Below are 22,748 nucleotides of genomic sequence, written 5' to 3' on the forward strand. Positions count from 1 at the left end.
ATTCATTCTCCGTTTTCAGTGCCAATAGTAGATCACTGCCCTGGTCGTCGACAGTGTATCGTTCGTTACCCAGTCTCAGCGCAAACGATGGATGACCACCAGCATTGATAGTGGATCACACACCTACTCTCAGTGTCGACAGTGGGTCACCGCCCCGCTCTCGGTGGATCGCTATCTCCAATGGTGGATGACCACCCGGTCTCCGTATGAACGGTGAATTTCCATCCCGCTCTCTCTCTCGAGGGTGGATCACCGTCCTGTTTCAGCGCCGTGCAACATGTGGGCATCTTCCGAGAGCCGCCCAGCGCTGTGAGTCATCCATGCACGCGATGGTCTTTGGTCCTGACGTTGCGGTTACGCATTGGAACATGGCGGTTTGGTAGAGAGGTGGCTGCTGCGGAGCTGAGCGCCTCACATTGCGGGTAAGAAGGAGAGGGAGAAGGGGCGAGGGCGTGAGCTGGGAGCCAAGTTGGGAGCGAGTTGGTCGCTCGCTCGATGCGCGAGTGTTGCCAGGTCCCGCGCCGTCACTCGGGCTCTGCGCGCGAGCAGATTCATGCCCTGACTTCGCATCGCGAGGTCCAACCGCCGCGGCGACGTCTCGCGCTTTCCCCGGAGCGAAGGGAAGGGAACCGGCGCAGCCACCAGTCCGAACCTCAGACTCGCGCCCCCTTCTTGCGGGGGCAACGTGCAACCTCGCGCCCTCGGCTCACCTGTTGACTTCGGTGGCTGCAGATCGCGCAAGAGTCCGGGATTGATTTTCGCTCAGCACAACGGCTGCAGTTGCAAGATGTGAACTGAGGTGCTGCCCTGGCTGCGGCCGGGTAATCGCAGTGAATTGTATTTCCCCCCACTCGCAGATTTGTAATGATATCTCTCGATTCATTTACAATAGCAATATGCCATAGGCAATCATATTGTGACTTTTAACCTTTCACCTGTTGACGCGTGTTTGAAAAATGCATCTATTTTAATGATTCTGCATTTAAGCATTTGGGAATTTGCCCTTTAAATATTTCCAATTTTGGTTTATTAAGAATCTTATATTTGTATAAATTGTTTTAGTGGGTAATGTTAACGTTTATTTGGTAATTTGGCCTAGTTTCCAAAACTACCCTGAAATCACACATCTTAATCCATTAAATTGTGCATTTAATTTGTGTTAGTTGAAAAGCTGTTTACCTTTTTTCTAGTTAGGGACCCCATTGATTTGTCATGAAGGTATTAACTCATTGATGTATATTTTGATGATTTTAGGTTGGATGTTAATTGTTACTTGAATATGTGAATAAATATAGCAAATGATCCCTGCCAATTTTAAGTGAAAATTAGTAATAAAATGGGAATGCAAAATTGTTGTAACCTGCAAAAATAACGTGTTTGAAGCATATGTTGTTTTTTTCCCTTCTTTGGGTCTTATTTTGTTATCAGATGAACTGAAATTTCATATTTAGTGATAATAATAATAATATAATATATCTTTTATTGTCATTGCACGTCAGTGCAACGAGATTTAGTGTGCAGCTCCACTGATGTACAAGAAAGGTAAATAAATACAATACATAAATAAACAAGCTGAATTGATTGACGTGACCATCTGAGGGAGACTGTCCAAAGGGGGTGGGTGGGGGGCACTCATTAGGGCCGGTTCAGAGCCGCTATAGCTCTTGGGATGAAACTGTTCCTGAGTCTGGAGGTTCAGGCATAGAAGGCCTTGTAACGTCTGCCGGAGGGAAGTAGTTGAAACAGACCGTGGCAGGGGTGTGATGAGTCCACTGCGGTGTCCTATTTTATATGATGCTGTTAAACTAGTCAGTGCGCCATCCCAGTCACACAAGTGTCCTACTTCTGTTTCTATATTTTTCGGCTATTAGCGTGGCCTGCAGAGAGTCTTTGACCTACAAACCAGGCACGTGCCGTGAGTAATTACTCAGGGTAGGCAGTCAGTCGGGTTAAAAAAAATTAAACCGCGCATGCGCAGATTGTTCTCTCCATAAAAATAAAAAATAAAAATAAAAACAGTAACAATTCAATTTTCCCGAGGCTTCCTAGTCTCTATTATTCTGAATTAGTGAATGGGAGGTGGGTGGGTGAAGGGTGATGGCAGGTGGAGAGATGGTGGGGAAAAACGGGAGCACAGGGACAGGTTGAATCAGTTGTCATCTAATTGAATGACAACACTTGTTCAAGGGACCAATTGGGGGGACAGTTCCTTTCACAGCATGTGGAGAGTCTGTGCCAGGGGTAAAGTGGGGAGGGCAGGAGTGTTGAGAAGGAGGGGGTCGGAGATAATGCCAGTAACTCACTTACTCACCGCTGCCGCAGCTCCAGGCGCGAAGCCACCGCATTGTAGCCGGGGATAGAAGCAGCTCGGGTAGCTGCGAGCGGCCACTGGGACCCAACAGCAGAACTGGCCACCACTTCAACGCCTTCTGCCGGCCCGCTCACCTCTGGCAGTGCTCTCCGTCTGAACACCTCTCACCTGCCGCTCGCTCATGTCTGCCGCTTCCTGCAAATCCTTAAATTCCCACAGCGGCAGGAGAGAGGTTTTTAGATGGAGAGCTGCCAGAGGTGAGCGGGGACCGGCAGAAGGCGCTGAGGTGGTGGCCGGTTCCACTGCCCGGCTCGGCGGCCGCTCGCAGCCACCTGAGCTACTTCTCCCCCCCCCAGGCCACAATGCGGTGGCTCCGTGCAAGGAGCGTCGCAAGTGGGTTATTGGTATGATCCAGATCCCCTCCTTCACAACGCTCCTACCCTCCCCGCAACTTTACCTCGGGCCAGACTCCCCAAACGCTGTGAAAGGAGCTCTCCCCCCACCCCCACACCCCGGGAAATACGGTATTTAAAAACATCACCAAGAAATATACTTACCACATCATTGGTACACGAGCTCCATTCTTCTCTCTCTGTTTCCTAAGATAGACTTAAAATAATGCCAATCTATATTTGAAATCCCGGCCAAGAAACTAGCGCTGCGCATGTGCAGTAGACTGCTGCGCTTGCGCAGTGCTGCAAAGGTAGAATTTCAGCTGCCTTCAGCCTGCTTGAAATTGACGGCTTCCAGCAGCGCTGACGGCACGTGGGCTGCACAGACCATCAAGCGCTGCGGATGAAAGGCACGGAGAATTATGCCTACCTTAGAGCTCGATCTGTTACATAGGCATAATTCTCCCATGCCTTGACTATTTATATTTAGTAATTACCATGTTATAATTTTAGTCGGGGTAGGCAGTGCCTACCTTGCCTACCCTGACGGCATGTGCCTGCTACAAACAGAACACCTGGATTTAGACAGCAGGTTAGAGTGCATTTCTGCAGAGAAGAACAAAAATTCGCATTTGATTGATGACCATTGAAAGTGATTTTTGACAGAGGTATAGAAGATTCAGTTCTCTTTGTTTGGAATAAAACTTTATATTTATTTGGAGAGACTGACTTGGGAACCTGTGTGATTTTAAGGTAGGGTACTTGATTTGGGGAAGTAGGGAACAGTTAACATGCATTTTTTTCTGAATATGTTATGTTAATTTAAATTGAATTAAGTAGCTGCATAAACCCACTCATTGAAACAGAAGCTGGAGAGGTGGATGTTAGTAGAAGTCTCAAGAGATAATTAACATGTAGAATGTTGAATTTGCACAGTTGTTTGAAACAAAATAGCTAACCTATCCAGTGATTCTTACAGCTGCACAATTATGACTTCATGTGGTGGTAAGTTTTGACAAATGAGAACAGTTGAACATGGTATTGGAGGTGGTGACTAGTGAAGCCATGCTTATGATTAATATGATAGAAATATGTACAACTAGGTTCAGTTCTTTTGTTTCAAAATAAAATTGAATATCTTTCAAAATGTTAAAAGGTTGAAATTAATAGTTTTCATCATTTTTGTAATCTTTCTCCCCTCCAACAAATGATACAATTTGTAACTCAGAATATATGATGCTCCTTAAGAAAATTGCTGAAATATCTGCAAGCATTTCACATACAGTTGTGTTTGTATTTGTTTTATATTGATAACTTCCAGTGTACTTTTGAATTGAAAATATTACAGATGTGTATATTTTAATTGAAGGTGGTTGTAAAATGCTGAGGTTATGATGAAATTATCTAATTTTGGCTGCCAAGGGACACAGTAATTCAAATATGTTGTCACACCTAATCATGACTAATATGTTTTGCACCCAATGTTTAATATTTAAATCAACCAAATTGATGGATGTAGATTGGGTTCGGGCCAGGGATAAACAATAGGTGCAGGAGTAGGCCATTCGGCCCTTCGAGCCAGCACCGCCATTCAATGTGATCATTGCTGATTATCCACAATCAGTACCCCGTTCCTGCCTTCTTCCCATATCTCCTGAGTCCGCTATCCTTAAGAGCTCCATCTAACTCTCTCTTGAAAGCATCCAGAAAACCGGCCTCCACCGCCTTCTGAAGTAGAGAATTCCACAGACTCACAACTCTCTGTGTGAAAAAGTGTTTCCTCATCTTCGTTCTAAATGGCTTACCCCTTATTCTTAAACTGGCCCCTGATACTGGAATCCCCCAACATCGGGAACATGTTTCCTGCCTCCAGTGTGTCCAAACCCTTAATAATCTTATATGTTTCAATAAGATATCCTCTCATCCTTCTAAATTCCAGAGTATACAAGCCCAGCTGCTCCATTCGATTAACATATGACAGTCCCGCCATCCCGGGAATTTACCTGGTGAACCTACTCTGCACTCCCTCAATAGCAAGAGAGAAGGTGCAGAGCATGGTACTGTAGTTGCCTAGAAACAGTTGCATTTGACTTGTGAAACTTTGTCAAAATATGTGCTGCATTTTTGATACCAGTGCTTTCATTTATTGTTCAAATCTTTGGAACAAAAATTGTCAGATTTTTTTAAATTTATAATCATTTTTTGTCTTCATTGGGATTCCTTAAAATATCCTGTGCAGCTTGATTGTTCTGTGCGATTTGTAAAATTTGAAATGAGGCACAGTTGTCAATGTATAGTGGATCCCAACATTGTCGTTGGATGTTGTGCAGGCAGAAACGATTAAGAAATTAGAGTGATCAAACATTTATTTCTTGGTTGTGGGACAATGCTTAAATTATGATATTCCCAAGAAGGGGTTGAAAGGAGGAGAAACCATTGCAGGCATTCTCTGACAAAGGCTGATATGTTATAAGTGATAGAACAGAATTTGGCCATTCAACCCATCAAATGTACTCCGCCATTCAATCATGGCTGATGTATCTCTCCCTCCTGCCTTCTCCTCATAACCCCTGACACCCATACTAATCAAGAATCTATCATTGCATTAAAAATATCCATTGACTTGACCTCCACAGCCTTCCGTGGCAAATTCCACAGATTCCCTCTGACTAAAGAAATTCCTCCTCATTTCCTTCCTAAAGGAATGTCCTTTAATTCTGAGACTGTGACCTCTAGACTCTCCCACTAGTGGAAACATCATCACAACATTAACTATCCAAGCCTTTCACTATTCTGTACATTTCAATGAGGTCCCCCCTGATTCTTCTAAACTCCAGCAAGTGCAGGCCCAGTGCCGTCAAACGTTCATCTTGCTTGTGACTGGACAATAAGATAACAACAAAGAGGATTGGAGAGTGATGGTATGGTGAACCAACTCAAAATGTACAGAGAAGAGCGAATGTGTCCTTCAATCACAGTCATGTAAGATTGACCCCCCTCCAATAACATTTTTATAAGAAAAAAATGCATCTAAACAATATCCGGTAGATTGATATAATATTGGATTTACAGTTTTTGAGCTTGGTGACTGCATTTAATTATATTTTAGAGTCACAAGGAATTGTAGATGCTGGAATCTTGAGTAAAACTAAGTGCTGGAGGAATTCAGCAGATCTGGCAGCAACTGTGGAGGCAATGGATAGGTAACTTTTCGGGGTGGGATTCATTTTCAGATTGATTGTAATGGGGGGAGAAAGCTGCCTCTTTTCCACCTTTCCCCACCCATAATCTACAATCAATCTGAGGAAGGATTGCACATGAAACATGTCCAGGGCCTACCCATTTGCTCCACAGATGCTGCCTGACCACTGAGTTACTCCAACACTTTGCCACATGGTTTAATTGTAGATTATGCTGGTTCTGTTTATTAGAACATTTAATTATTACATCTTAAGAATCTGCCAATATATCCAGTTAATCCCATTTACCTGCTCTATTCCAGTCGACCTGTAACTAATGTCATTTTGTAACTCTTGATCTCCTGTGCTTGATCCCTGATCATCCTCTGCATAAAAACATGTTCTTCCCAATAGAAACATAGAAAATAGGTGCAGGAGGCCATTCGACCCTTCGAGCCAGCACCACCATTCATTGTGATCATGGCTGATCGTCCCCAATCAATAACCCGTGCCTGCCTTCTCCCCATATCCCTTGATTCCAATAGCCCCTAGAGCTCTATCTAACTCAGTCTTAAATTCATCCAGTGATTTGGCCTCCACTGCCCTTTGTGGCAGGGAATTCCACAAATTCACAAATCTCTGGGTGAAAAAGTTTTTTCTCACCCAGTCTTAAATGGCATCCCCTTTATTCTAAGACTGTGGGCCCTGGTTCTGGACTCGCCCAACATTGGGAACATTTTTCCTGCATCTAGCTTGTTCAGTCCTTTTATAATTTTATATGTTTCTATAAGACATCCCTTCATCCTTCTAAACTCCAGTGAATACAAGCCTAGTCTTTTCAATCTGTCCTCATATGACAGTCCCGCCATCCCATTGATCAATCTCGCAAACCTACGCTGCACTGCCTCAATCACAACGATGTCCTTCTTCAAATTAGGAGACCAAAACTGTACACAATACTCCAGATGTGGTCTTACCAGAGCCCTGTACAACTGCAGAAGAACCTCTCTACTCCTATACTGAAATCCTCTTGTTATGAAGGCCAACATTCCATTAGCTGTCTTCGCCGCCTGCTGTACCTGCACGCCAACATTCAGTGACCGGTGCACAAGGACACCCAGGTCTCGCTGTACCTCCCCCTTACCTAACCTAACCCCATTGAGATAATAATCTGCCCCCTTGTTTTTGCCACCAAAGTGGATAACTTCACATGTATCTATATTATACTGCATCTACCATGCATCTGCCCACTCACTCAACCTGTCCAGGTCACCCTGCAACCTCCTAGCATCCTCTTCACAGTTCACACTGCCACCCAGCTTTGTGTCATCCGCAAACTTGCTAGTGTTGCTCCTAATTCCCTCTTCCGAATCATTAATATATATGGTAAACAGTTGAGGCCCCAACACCGAGCCTTGCGGCACTCCACTCGCCGCTGCCTGCCATTCTGAAAAGGACACGTTCGCTCCTACTCTTTGCTTCCTGTCTGCCAACCAATTTTCTATCCACGTCAATACCATGTGCTCTAATTTTAGTCACCAGTCTCCCGTGCGGGACCTTATCAAAGGCTTTCTGAAAGTCTACACTACATCCATTGGCTCCTCTTCATCCATTTTACTTGTCACATCCTCAGAAAATTCCAGAAGATTAGTCAAGCATGATTTTCCTTTCATAAATCCATGCTGACTTGGCTTATCCTTTTACTGCTATCCAAATGCCCCATTATTACCTCTTTAATAATTGACTCCAGCATCTTTCCCACCACCAAAGTCAGGCTAACTGGTCTGTAATTCCCCGTTTTCTCTCTCGCGCCTTTCTTGAAAAGTGGGATAACATTAGCTATCCTCCAATCCACAGGAACTGATCCTGAATCTATTGAACATTGTAAAATGATCACCAATGTGTCCACTATTTCTAGAGCCACCTCCCTGAGGACCCTGAGATGCAGTCCATCATGCCCCGGGGATTTATCATCCTTCAGTTCCATTAGCCTACCCAATACTATTTCTCGCCTAATGGAAATTTCTTTCAGTTCCTCGACCCCCTTAGATCCTCTGTCCTCCAGTACTTCTGGGAGATTGTTTGTGTCTTCCTTAGTGAAGACAGATCCGAAGTACCTGTTCAACTCTTCTGCCATTGCCTTGTTCCCCATAATAAATTCACCCGTGTCTGCCTTCAAGGGACCCACATTTGACTTTGCTACTCTTTTACCCTTAACATATCTAAAAAAGCTTTTACTGTTCTTCTTTATATTCCTGGTCAGCTTCCCTTTGTACTTCATCTTTTCAGCCCGTATTGCCCGTTTTGTTTCCTTCTGGTGTCCTATGAAAGTTTCCCAATCCTCTGGCTTCCGGCTACTCTTTGCTGTGTTTTACATATTTTCTTTTCATTTTATTCTATCCCTAACTTCTCTTGTCAGCCACGGTTGCCTCCTACTCCCCTTAGAATCTTTCTTCCATTTTGGAATGAAATTATCCTGTGTCTTCCGGATTATGCCCAGAAATTCCTGCCATTGCTGTTCCACCGTCATTCCTGCTAATATCCCTTTCCAGTCTACCTTGGCCAGCTCCTCTCTCATGCCTTCATAATACCCTTTGTTCAACTGCATCACTGACACTTCCGATTTAACTTTCTCCTTCTCAAATTGCAGATTAAAACTAATCATATTATGATCAGTACCTCCAAGCGGTTCCTTTACCTCGAGTTCTCTTATCAAATTTGGTTCATTGGACAACACTAAATCCAGAATTGCCTTTTCTCTGGTCGGCTCCATTACAAGCTGCTCTAAGAATCCATCTCGGAGGCACTCTACAAACTCTCTTTCTTGGGGTCCTGAACCAACCTGATTTTCCCAGTCTACCTGCATATTGAATTCCCCCATCACCACAGTGGCATTACCTTTGTTACATGCCAGTTTTAACTCCTGCTGCAACTTACACCTTACATTGGGGGTCTGTAGATAACACCAATCAGTGTCTTCTTGCCTTTGCAATTCCTCAACTCAATCCACAGTTACTCTACCTCATCAGTGCCTATGTCTTCCCTCTCAAGGGACTGAATTCCACTCCTCACCAGAAGAGCTACCCCCCCCACCCCCCGCCTGTCCTTTCTATACGATGTATAACCCTGAATATTAAGTTCCCAGACCCGATCCTCCTGCAGCCACGTCTCGGTAATCCCCACAATGTCATATCTACCAACCTCTATCTGAGCCTCAAGCTCATCTACTTTACTTCTTATACTTTGCGCATTCAAATATAGTACTTTTAATTCCTTACGCATCTCACCATTCACATCGATCCCTACTACACTTGGCCATACTCTCCTATCCCTATGTGAGCTTTCTTTTCCGTTAATTCTGGGGTCATTAACTATCCCTTTACTCCCTTTCTCTTTAACTCCGTCCTTGACTATCCCATTTGACACACCCCCCCGCCCTCTATTTAGTTTAAACCCATCTGTGTCGCAGTGGCAAACCTGCCTGCCAGAATGCTGGTCCCCCACCTGTTAAGGTGCAATCCATCCCTTTTGTACAGTTCCCCCTTACTCCAAAACAGATCCCAGTGGTTTAAGAATCTAAATCGCTGCCCCCTGCACCAGTTCCCCAGCCGCACATTCAGGTCCTGTATCTCCCTGTTCCTGCTCTTGCCAGCACGAGGAACTGGAAGCAAACCGGAGATAACCACCCCGGAGGTCCTGCTTTTCAGCACTTTTCCGAGCTCTCTAAAGTCACGCTTCAGAATATTCATCCCCTTCTTTCCGACATCGTTGTGCCAACATGCACTACAACTTCCGGCTGTTCACCTTCGCCCTTGAGGATTTTCTGCACTCTGTCCGTGACATCCTGGATCCTGGAACCCGGGAGGTAGCACACCATCCTCGAATCTCATCTGTTGCCGCAGAAACCCCTGTCCGTACCTCTCACAATGGAGTCTCCAACCACCACTGCGTTGCCTGACGTCGGCCTCCTTGGTTTTGGCTCGCAAGCCAGTGCATCGCTCAGTGCGTCAACGTCTTCTGTCCCAACAGCTTTTAAGCGGGTGAACCTGTTTACAAGAAGTACAACACCCGGTGACCTGTGCATTCCATGTTTACTTCCGTTTCTCACTGTCACCCACCTTCCCTCTTCCAGTACCTTCTGTGTAACAATCTTGCTGTAGTAACCGTCGAGGAACGACTCAGCCTCTCGGACGAACCTGAGGTCATCCACTTGCTTCTCCAGTTCCCCAACATGGTCCTTCAGGAGCTGTACCTGGATGCATTTCTCACACTTGTAGCCACCAGAGGCACCAGCGGTGTCCTTGACCTCCCACATACTGCAAGCATCGCACTGAATCAGCTTGCCTGTCACCTCTGTGTCCCTTGCTGCCGCACCTCTCCAAGGAGAACAACTCCAGTTTCTCCGCAGTACCATTGTAGCTAAAATCTCTCATCCCTGCAACCATTCTGGTAAGTTTCTGCATCATTTCTTTCAAAGACCTTTGCACCTTTTCTGGCGATGTGACTAGAATGGAAATATGTATCAATTTCCTTATAGATATTAGTAATCAGACCCTTCATAGATGAAGAAGGAAGTTCATTGTCAAATATTTTGTTAACTAAGGTCACCAGCTGCATATAAAAATAAACTAGGCCATTGTTGCCTGTTCATTCATTTGGCTCAAAGATCCTCTCTGATATGTTGCCTGCATTTGCTCAGCATTGTTCCATTTCTCTTGCTGTCCTTGCACAACAACAAAATCTGTTCATCTGAGAGAAAAACTTTAGACAATTTTGGGATTGTTTACTTCAGAATATCTTAAGATTTAAAGTGTTTTTAAAAAGAAGTATTTCTTAAGGAAAATATAAAATTGTCATGTGATTGAAATTTAATGCTACCACTAACATCCTCCAGAGAACATTACAACCCACTATACCTAAATCAGAGAACTGATGTTAATTTTCCCAATTCATATTTTTTGTGCACCAGCCTTTAAAAACAATATCTTATTAAGACAATACTTAAATTTCATGTTTTGAAAGAAACTATGTAGAGGAAACTATAAAGTTTGTCTGTTACAATATGTGTCTAAGTGACTTGAGGGCCTGTCCCACTTGGGCGTCATTTGCGTGTCATGCAACATCATTTACGCGTCACGACGCGTAACATTATATAATGTTAAAAAAGAATAAGGAGTCTATTGACATAAATGATATTTTGAGTTATTGCAATTTAAAAATAGAATCTGGTACCAAAGGTTATTTCTCTCAGTTAGGTGAGCCTAAATACATTCCCTTGTAAAAGTATTTTGATTTATTTACTTAAGCTGCTTTCTAAGGAGATTGACCTAGTTACTATATGAAGTGTATTCTTTCACCAAAATGAATGTAATTCTTCATTGGGAGCAAGGACATTACTGACTACAAATGCTTTTCAGAGTGCAATGAGCAGGGAGATAGAGGGAGAGGAGAAGGGTACAGAGGGGAGAGGGGTTATGGAGGGAGGGAAGGGGTGATTGAGGGTAGGGGAGAAGGAGGGAGAGTTGAGGGAGGGAGTGGAGGAGGGGAGGGGAAAGAAGAGGGAGGGTGAAGAGGGGGAAGGAATGCTGGGGGATGAGGGGGAATGGAGGAGGATAGGGGTAGGAAGAGGGATGGCAAGGCGCAGTTGGGGGAGGCTTGCCGTGACTCGCGTCACAACGGACATCTCTGGCGTCACAACGGGAACCCCTCAGCCGCGCCTGCGCAGTTGGGGGCTATGGGTCAGTGGTGGAATATTGCCTGGGGGGACGGGACCAACGGGTCCACACCTGGTCTAGTAAATAATAAAAATGGTGAAATGTTGATGTTGTATTTTCAATGGCTAAAAAATGTATTGGTTAGTGTGAGTTTGTTTAAGCCCCGTTGGGACCCCAAACTTAATCATGTTAAATACCATTTTTAAATTAATAGTTTCAATTAAATATTTTTTAAATGCTCTAATTTTTAATCATAAAATGGGAAAAGAGCTGAAATGCACTTTAAGTATGAGGCGGACGAGTTTAAATTAGCTAGAGTAAATTTATATTGGAGATTTGGACATGCAAGGTAAGAAATGTTAGTTTTTTTTACAGGTTTGTGTTATTTTAATAGTGAAAGATATTCCTGATTTTTGACAACAAACAAGTTATCTCTAACATTGAATTAGTATGTTTCATTCGTCTGGATGGGTGCAAATGTGAATTGCCCTACACCTGACAATGGCCCACGTTACTTTATTGTACAGCTGAAGTTGATTTTATACTGATAAACTAGAAATAAAGTTAAAATGCAGAAACCATAGTTAATGTTCTGATGTGTATTAGAAAGATTTCTCTTAAGCAGTCAGTCAGGCTTGATGCCAACTTGTTTTCACGAGCGCTCTGTCAGTTCTGAGATCACTGACAAATCTGTTGAAGAAGAAACAGACTTTGACTCAGGATGGGTGAGGTCATTTGATGAGGAGTATGGATGGGTCAATTGGGTTCTTGCATGCCCCTTCTGCTCGTGCTTGACCACTTAATATTCCTTTGGAGGGACTTGAATTGCTCCATGTTTCTAACTAGATTGACCTACATACCATATGAAGTGTTTATTCTTTCAGCCAAATCAGTGCAGCTCTTCATTAGAATCAAGAAAAATGCCAAATTGCTGATTCTAATGACTTCTAGGCATGCCATGGTTGTTTATCATTTTTGCAATTATTGATCCATGAAAGCTTTTTATTTTCACTTCCATAATATTTACTTAAAAATTGTACTTTTAGTAAATGAAACCAGGAAAAAATGGTGAACTGCGAGGTGCAGTAGATTTTGTATTTTTTTGCCAATTTGAGAGGTCCTGGGTTAGGGATCACTTTGGACAGATAGATAGAACAGCACAGCACAGGAAAAGGCCCTTCAGCCCACAATGTACGTGCCGAACATGATGCTAGTTAACATAATCACCTCTGCCTGCACGTGATCCATATCCCTCCATTACCTGCATATCCATATGCCTATATAAAAACCTTTTAAATAACGCTATCATATCTGCCTCCACCGCTGGTCCTGGCAGCAAATTCCAGGTACCCAAAACTGTGAAAAAGAAACCACAGACACACACTTCCTTTAAATTTTGCCTGTCTCAGCTTAAACCTATGCCATAGATACTTATTCCCTGGGAAAATGGTTCTGACTCTATATCTTAACTATGCCACTCATCATTGTATACACTTCTATCAGGCCTCCCTTCTGCCTCTGACACTCCAGAGAAAACCGACCAACTTTGTCCAACCTCTCCTTGTGGACAATGCCCTCTAATCTACTCAGCATTCCGGTAAACCTCTTTGCACCTGGTCCAAAGCTTCCACATCCTGTAATGAAACATCTAAAACTGCATAAAATATTCCAAATGCTGCCTCACACAATTCCTATAAATTTGCAACATCACTTCCTGATTCTTGCTCTCAACATCCTGACCAAAGAAGGCAAGCATGCCATATGCCTTCTTTACCAGTCCATCTACTAGTGTTGCCACTTTCAGAGAGCTATGGACTTAGACACCAAGATCCCTATATAAATAAATCATGCCATTAACTGTATACTTTCTCCTCGCATGCTCCCAAACTGAAAATTCTCGCACTTGCTCCAATTATAGCATATCTGCCATGTCTGTAACTGATCTATACCCACTCTCTATTTTACAACTTTCCTCACTATCCGCAGCTGTTATAACTTTTGGTGTCATCTCCGAGCTTACTAACATTTACAATTACATCCAAGGCAGGTAAATATCTCACAAACAACAGAGGTCCCAGCACAGATCATGATGGAACTCCATTGGTCACAGACCTCTTGCCGGCATAACACCATTCCACCAGGACTCTCTATCTTCTATGAGCAAGTCAGTTCTGAATCTAAATGACAAATTCACCATGGATCTCGTACATTTTAATCTTCCGGATTAGTTTACCATGAGGGATTTTAAAATGTTTAACTGAAATTCATGCCGACCACAAACTCTGCCTAACCCTTATTAATCACCTCTGCCAGCTCCTCTAAAAAGCTTTAAATCAAATTTGTATGACTTGATCCATGATGATTTATACATAATTAACCCATTATTGTCCAAGTACAAGTAAGAATCATTTCCAAAAACTTCTCTTTTTTAATTTTTAATTTTTTTTTAATTAGAAGCAATTGTACAAGAATAAAACAGTCAGCATATAAAATTATACAGTTAATGTACAACTTCAATTTTAACTTTTTTACTTGGAAATAAAGGAAAAGAAAAGAGAAAGAACAAGAGAGAGAAAAGTGAGAGGTGCAAAGATAGGACCGCTAGACTACCAAAGTAGTGTAGCCAAAGAGTGGATAAAAGAAAGGGAGAAAAAAAGAAGGAAGAAAAAGAGAGAAAAAAGTGGTGATATACCTGCCTCTCGTCCCCACCCACCTCACCCAACCCATAGTTGGATTTAAATCCAAAATTGTGTTACGCCATACTATCCTTGTAAGAACTCGGTGAAGGGTGTCCATGTCTTGAAAAATTGATCTGGTTTTTCTGCCAAGACAATTCTAATATTTTCCAGATGTAGTGTCTCGGACATGTTTGTAATCCACATCTTAACAGTAGGGACTGATGTGTGTTTCCAAAATTTAAGTATTCGTTTTTTCGCCGTTATCAGGCCATAATTAAGGAAAGGTCTTTGAAATAATGATAGCTCAGAACAGGCTTCTGACATACCTCAAGTGATCAGTTCAGTGTCGGGGTCCAATTTTATTTTAAGTATTTTAGGAAAAAAATTCATAAATTCCTCTCCAGAAATCCCATCTCCCTGCTTGCTACTCCCGCTACATAAACTCCTCGACTGCCAGTAAGTTCTCTGAGGTTTTCCAATCAGGTTTCAGGGTCCCACCACAGCACAGATTCTGCCTTGTTGAAGGTACATAATGACCTACCGCAGAGTCTACCACCGTTGACTCCGGCGACTGTGCAATCCTGCTCCTTCTCGGCTTCAGCGCATCATTTGATACTGTCGACCACACCATCCTAATTGACCGTCTCCGGTACGGGGTTGGTATTGATGGCACTGCCCTGAGCTGGTTCATCTCCTGCCTCAAAGGTAGGAGTTTCTCTATTAACATATGAAACTCTTTCTCCTCCCCAGCTAGCCTCTGCTGCGGGGTTCCACAAGGTTCCATCCTTGGCACCATTCTCTTCTCCCTGTATATGCTCCCCTTAGGCGAAGTCATTCAAAGGCATGGCATTTTCTTCCATTGCTATGCAGCCGATACACAACTCTATCTCCCCCTGAAGCCCAAAAAACGATCAAATCTACTTAACCGTATGCACTGTCTCGAGGATATAAAGTGTTGGATGGCCCAGAACTTCCTCCAACTAAACGAGAGTAAGTCTGAGGTCATCCTTCTTGGCCCCTCGGACTCAATCAAAATGATAGCAGGCGGCCTTGGAAGCCTTACCCCATTACTCAAACCTCACATCAAAAACCTTGGCATGATATTTGATTCGGCATTGAAATTTTTTTTTTTTTTAAATTTATTTATTAGAAGTAGACATATTATAAAATGTAGTTACATATTATAGTAAAAAAACTTTACATATACATCAGTCATACATTATTACAATTTTCCATTATCAATTACTTCTGCTTCTAGTGTTTTTATTTTTTATAGAAAGAGGGAGAAAGAAAGGGTAGAAAGTTACAAAGAAAAAATAAAAATAAAAAAACACAACAGAAAAACAAGGGAGGTGGAATGGGTTACCTGTAATACGTCAATGGAGATAGGTTCGTAGGTTATAAAGTATAGCTTTTCATCTGGTCCTGAGTTCAAGTTTCAGTTGGGTCCTCGTGCTGTGCCAATCTATCCCTTCAGATAGTTAATGAATGGAGCCCAAATTTTATGGAAAATATCTTGTTTGTCCATTAAGACCAGTCTAATTCTTTCTAAGTATAGGGTCTCCGACATTTCCGTAATCCACATTTTAATTGTGGGGGTTGTAGGGCCTTTCCAAAATTTTAATATTAATTTTTTCCCGGTTATTATACTGTAGTTGAGGAAATTTCTTTGGTTTGTTGTGAGTGTTAAGCTTTGTTCTGATATTCCAAGTATTATTAATTTTGTGTCTGGGTCCAGTTTTGTATTAATAACTTCTGAAGTTATTTCAAAAATATCAGTCCAGAAATGTTTAAGTTTTATACAGTTTGCAAACGTATGTGTTAAATTAGCCTCTAGATGTAGACATTTATCACAAATAGGAGAGATTTGTGGGAAGATTCTACTTAGTTTTATTTTAGAGTAGTGTAGTCTATGTAAGACCTTGAATTGTATTAAAGTATGTCTGGCATTTAATGAACATTGATGTATTTGTTGTAAACTTTCGTCCCATATATCTTTCGTGATAGGGTGACCTATTTCATTTTCCCATTTGTATCTATATGGTCCGGTCGATGGTACCTCGTTGTTTAGTAGGGTGTTATAAATATAAACTATTAGTTTTTCAGTACAGGTGCACAACCTTTTATCCGAAAGCCTTGGGACCAGACACTTTTCGTAATTCGGAATTTGTCGGCCTTCGGAATGGAAATTTTTTAGCGTAGATTTTAATGGCTGGCTCAGTGGTAGAGTGCTCGGCTCATATCCGCAAGGTCGCGTGTTTGCGCCTTGATCCCGGCAGTTCCTCGGTCGCGAGTTTGAGTCTTCAATGTAGTTTTTTCTTGCAGAATAAATGTCTGTATGAAATGCAGTGTGTTGAATGAATTCCTGAATTTGTAAATGTGACCGCAGCATTGAATCACCTCTCGCACTCATGTCACCCTAGCGGGGCTACATGCCCTTAGGTGACATCCGTGTGCAGCAGAGGCGACGTGCGTTTGGCGCCAAACGTGAGCTTTGGCGTGCCATGTTTAGCGCCAAACGTGAGCTTTGGTGAGCTTTGGTGTGCAGACGACATCCTGGAAAAAATGTCCGGTTTCTTCCAGGTAGGCGATATACCCTCCCGGGCAATATACCCTCCACTTCTCTTTTATGAAGGGGATTTAGTTCCCCTTTCTTCCAGGACCGACCGGAGGTTCCGCTGTCACCTCTGCGGGCCACCCTCGGTGAACGCTCACTCAACTTTGTCTTGGGATTCCTACTCTCCCGCGCAATGTACCCTCACCTTCTCTTTTATGAATGGGGATTTAGTTCCCCTTTCTTCGAGGACCGACCGGAGGTTCCGCTGTCACCTCTGCGGGCCGCCCTCGGTGAACGTCCTGTCTCCCTGTCCCTGGGATAGTAGGGGGTGATCAAACAGCACAATACCCCTCTCCCCCTCCAACTCCAGAGGAATCCGCTCCCCGATGGGCCGCTACGGCGACAAGTGGCAGTTCGCCCACAGCCCGAGCTGCGCGACCCCAAGAACAAGGCGTACCTTGCACACCATCAGCTTCTGCCCATACGGGGAGCGTGTTCCTCTGGAGCTGGAGCGGGGCTGGGCTGGAGTTGCTGATCTGGGATCTCCGTGCTTGCAGTGGGCCTGGGGGTCGGTGGCCCGATGAGGGGGCACAGCTCGGGCTGTGGGCGAACTGCCACTTGTTGCCATAGCGGCCCATCGGGGAGCGGCTTCTGGTGGTCCTGACGTCTCCGGCCAGTTTGCAGTTTTCCTCTGGAGTTGGAACGGGGCTGGGCTGCTGCTGGCTGTGGGTCTCTGGGATCTCCGTGCTTGCAGTGGGCCTGGGGGTCGGTGTCCCGTTGGTCCTGACGTCATCGGTGACTGGCACTGACCTGCTGGCATTGCCGACGTGAAGACAGTGCAAAGCCCCCGCGCCGGTGCAATGGGCGGGGAGCTGGAGAGGGGAGGGAAGGGGTCACACACATGGCCGGGAAGCAGAGGGGTGTAGGTGGGGTGAAACTGAAGGGAGCGACAATCTGCTGCTGCCTGCCCGCTGAGTTAAAAAGCTCCCACGCAAGACTCACGATACACTGTGTATCGTGAGTCTACCGTGGGAACTTTTTAACTCAGCGGGCAGGCAGCAGCATATTGTCAATTATTAACCCTCCCGCGCAATATACCCTCACCTTCTCTTTTATGAATGGGGATTTAGTTCCCTTTTCTTCGAGGACCGACCGGAGGTTCCGCTGTCACCTCTGCGGGCCGCCCTCGGTGAACGTTTTCAAGGACCTTTCTTCAAGGACCGAAAAAATGTCCGCTATTCGGAGGTTTTCGTTATTTGGATCTTCGGATAAAAGGTTGTGCACCTGTATTAGGATGCTTGCTCAAACATTCATCAAGAATTTCTGATTCCCTATTCCTGTAGACTTGTATATTAGATTTAACATAATCTCTAATTTGTAGATATCTGAAGAAATTATTTGAGTGCAGTCCATAATTCTGTTGTAACTCTTGAAATGAAAGAAAAGTACCTTTCCCATAAAGATGTCCTATATTTTTGATTCCATAATTTTTCCATTGTGTGAAACCTTTGTCCATAAAGGATGATTTGAATAAAGGATTATTTACAATGGGAAGGCAGAGTGGTATATTATTCAATTTTAAATCTTTTTTTATTTGTTTCCAAATTCGTATTCCACTATGTATTATGGGGTTTTCTTTATAGGTTTTTTTGTGCAGTTTTGTGGGGGCAAATATGATCGGTCCAATTTCAAAAGGTAGACAGTCTTCCTTTTCCATCATTAAACAATCTGGTTGTTGATCCATTTCTTCCAGCCAGAAATTCATGTTTTTAATATGGACTGCCCAAAAATAAAATAAGAAATTTGGCAAAGCCAAACCTCCATTTATCTTTGACTTGCATAAATGTTTTTTACTTATTCTATGATTCTTATAATCCCAGACAAAACTTGTAACGATGGAGTCGACTTTTTTGAAAAAAGTTTTTGGGATATATATCGGAATTAATTGAAGTAGGTACAGCAGTTGCGGTAAAAAAAAATCATTTTTATAGCATTAATTCTCCCAAGCATAGAAATGGGGAGTGTTTTCCAGTATTGAATATTCTTATGTAGTTTATTCAGTAAGGGTGGGAAATTTAGTTTAAATAAAGAGGTATAAGTCTTAGTTACATAGATTCCTAAGTATTTCAATTTATCTTTAACTATTTTAAAAGGGGATTGTTGTATTGTATGTAAATTGAATTTTGTTATTGGCATGATTTCGCTTTTATTCCAATTAATTCTATATCCCGAAAACTGACCAAATTGAGTTATTAGATTTAATAGGTTTGGAATACTAGTTTCTAATTTTGTAATATATATTAGTACATCATCTGCATATAAGGAGATTTTATTCCTTGTGTCTCTAGTATTGTATCCAAATATTCCTGGATGGTTTCTAACGCTTTCTGCTAGGGGTTCGATTGCAAGAGCAAATAATAGCGGGGATAGTGAGCATCCTTGTCTACAGCCTCTAGAGAGATTAAATTTAGTTGATAACATTTTGTTTGTTAATATTCTAGCTGTTGGATTAGAATATAACAATTTAACCCATGTACAGTACTTCTCTCCTAGTTGAAATTTTTCCATCACCGAAAATAAATATGGCCATTCTACCTGGTCAAATGCTTTTTCAGCATCTAACGAGATAATTGCTAGCTCTGCGTTAGGGATTCTATTGGAGTATATAATATTAAATAATCTTCTCAGATTATAAAATGAATACCGTTTGGGGATAAACCCTGTTTGGTCGGGATGTATTAATTTGCTGATCACTAAGCTCAATCTATTAGATAGAATTTTAGTTAATATTTTCTGATCAGTATTTAAGAGGGCTATAGCTCTGTATGAACCTGGGTCTTCAAGATCCTTGTCCGTTTTTGGTATGAGTATGATTGTAGATTCATTTAGAGTTTCTGGGAGTTTCTGTTGAGTATAAGCGTATTTGTACATTGTCTGTAGGCGTGGGGAAAGCAAATCATAAATTTTTTAATAAAATTCAGAATTTAGACCATCGGGTCCTGCAGACTTTCCGTTTTTTAAAGATTTGATTGACTCTTCGATGTCTTTTACCATAATTTCAGCCCCTAGCAATTCTCTCTCTTTCTGATCTAGACCCGCAAACTTACAATTCTGTAAAAATGTTTCCATTCCCGTTGATTGTTCTGTTATTTTAGATGAATACAATTTTTGGTAGTATTGTAGAAATCTATCATTAATATCTTTAGGCAGTGTTAATGTTTCTCCCTTGTCTGTTCTAATTTTGTATATTGTTTTTTCTCCATCCAATTTGCAAAGTTGACGCGCTAATAGTTTTTGTGGTTTATCACCAAATTCAAAATTTAATTGTTTTGTATGTTGATAAAGTTTTATAACTTGGTCTGAATATATCTTGTTTAATTTATATTTCAATACTGCAATTTTATTGTGTTTTATCGTGGATGGTGCTGCTGCATTTTCTGTGTCTAATTGCTTTATTTCCATTTCCAGTTTCTGTTGTTTGGCCCTATTCTCTTTATTAAAAAATGATTGGGAAGAAATTAATGCTCCTCGTACAAATGCTTTAAATGTTTCCCAAAGAAGGGAAGCAGAGATTTCAGGGCTACCGTTAGCCTAAAAAAACATTTAAATCTGTTTTACTAGGTATTCATTACATAACTTATCTTTTAAGATTTGGGGATTAAATCTCCATTGTGACTGTGTCTCTGCCATTCCGTTTACTTTGATCATAAATGTTAATGGAGCGTGGTCTGAGATTATGATGTTATGATATTGTGAGTTATAGGTAAATGGGATAAGTTTTGAATCTACTAAAAAATAGTCTATCCTTGAGTAAGTTTTATGTACTGGTGAGTAAAATTAATATTCTCGGCCCGATGGATTTTCAATTCTCCAAACGTCCTTAATATTAGTAGTATTAATGTATGAATTTAAAAATTCACTTGATCGAGATTTTACTTTTCTTTGAGTTGATGATCTATCCAAACAAATATCCAATGTACAATTTAAATCTCCACCGATTATTAAGTTTTGTTGTGTACATTCCGGGATATTGTTAAGAATTCTCTTAAAAAACAGAGGGCTATCAAAATTTGGTCCATACACATTGAGGAGAGTCACTTTTTTTAAGTATAACTCCCCTATTATTACAATATATCTGCCTTCAATGTCTTCTATCGTTGATATATGTTTAAAGGGTATACCTTTACGAATTAATATTGCAACACCTCTAGATTTATGTGAGAATGAAGAGTGGTACGCTTTAGCAATCCATTTTACTTTCAATCTGTGTTGTGCTTCCTTTTTAAGATGTGTCTCCTGGAGAAATATTATATCTGTTTTCAATGATTTTAAATGAGCTAACACTTTGCCTCTCTTGATAGGTTCATTAATTCCCTTGACATTCCAACTACAGAATTTAATTCCCTCACCCCCAATTTTTATATTCATGTCTTGCATCTTGTGATTAAGTGGTAGAGCAGATGATTCAGCACACTCAACCCTACCTTATACTTGAACATCAGGTAGATGAATTTTAGGTCACGTCTGTTTTCCATCTGAACATATCTCCTTAAATAAAATATGCAATTCCATTCCAAATACAAAATATAATATGATATAAGATAAAAAAAAGTGATAGCAAATTGGGTTAGTAAAGTGTGGAAAGTAAAAAAGAAAAGCAACTACAACTACAATTAGTGCAGTTAGTACAATACAATACAATACAATACAATTCAATTTATTGTCATTTGGACCCCTTGAGGTCCAAACGAAATGCCGTTTCTGCAGCCATACATTACAAACAAATAGACCCAAGACACAACATATTTTACATAAACATCCATCACATTGCTGTGATGGAAGGCCAAAAAAACTTTTCTGATAGCCAAAAAAACTGATAGCCACCCTAATGTGGCTAAGCATCTATGGACTTCCGTAGCTTTTGGTTTATAAAAATACTAGCTCCGTACTTTCCTTGAAAGGAAAGTTTCCAATTCGATGCAAACAATTTGTGGGGGGGAAAGAAATAATGATTATATTCCATTAATGGTATAATTAGTAGTCTCAAATTGAAATGTTAGTTTTGTATAATATAAACATTTATCAAAGAATAATCAAAAACAAAAACATCAGAGAGAGAGCCACCATACATTTCTCATTATAAAATACCTGAATCACACTTTACTTATATTTCATACTTTTAGTTAATTCTTAAATAATCTAAATAATCTTATTATCAATAGTTAGTGTTAGTTAGTATTCTTGATTATTAATAGTTGTTAGAAGTTAGTACTAAAATGTAAATATTATATACCCGTTGCAGGATATTTACCCAATTCTTATTGTGAATTTTAGGCAACTCTTAGATATAATAGTTTAAAGTTTAGAGTTCCATATCTTCTCTGCGAAATAGCAGTATCCAGGTAGGTGTTAAGTGTTGAATATTTTTCAATCTTCGATCTTGTCCTTGATGTTCTTGGCAAATTCAAATGCTTCCGTGTACTTGATGAAGAAGTATTCCTTCTTCTCGTAACTAACTCTTAGTGTTGCGGGGTATAACAGTCCATATCTCAGATTCTTTATGTTCTTCAGTATTCTTCTTGTTTCTGTGAACAATGCTCTTTTCTTAGCAACTTCCACAGGATAATCTCTGAATACGCTAATCTTGTCTCCTTCATGTACAAGATTTCTGCTTTTGCCAATTTTCCTCATCATGTCATCCAATACATGGTCATATTGGACCTTTACTATCATTGTTCTTGGAGGGTCTCCCACCTTTGGGGGACGTCTCGGCACTCTGTGCGCTCGGGCAAGTAATGGCGCCTGGTCCAGGTTCAAAATTGTTTTCAGTACATCTGCAGCAAATTCACGGGGGTCACGAGTCCCCTCTCTGCCTTCCTGGATGCCCACGATTCTTAAGTTCTGATGCCTCTGTCGT

At 41.6% G+C, this 22,748-nt stretch overlaps 1 protein-coding gene across 2 annotated transcripts in view; it reads left to right on the forward strand.

Annotated features, from left to right (window-relative positions):
• Positions 1-315: 315 nt before the first annotated feature.
• cdkl5 (cyclin dependent kinase like 5) overlaps positions 316-22,748 on the forward strand; it is a 109,388-nt gene continuing 86,955 nt past the window's right edge. For both annotated transcript variants that reach the window (XM_033032759.1, XM_033032760.1), the window contains exon 1: positions 316-422. The gene's annotated coding sequence lies outside the window, so the exon portion shown is untranslated. The remainder of the gene's footprint in view (positions 423-22,748) is intronic.

The sequence above is a fragment of the Amblyraja radiata genome, chromosome 14 (genome assembly GCF_010909765.2).
Source record: "Amblyraja radiata isolate CabotCenter1 chromosome 14, sAmbRad1.1.pri, whole genome shotgun sequence".
Lineage (NCBI taxonomy): Eukaryota > Metazoa > Chordata > Chondrichthyes > Rajiformes > Rajidae > Amblyraja > Amblyraja radiata.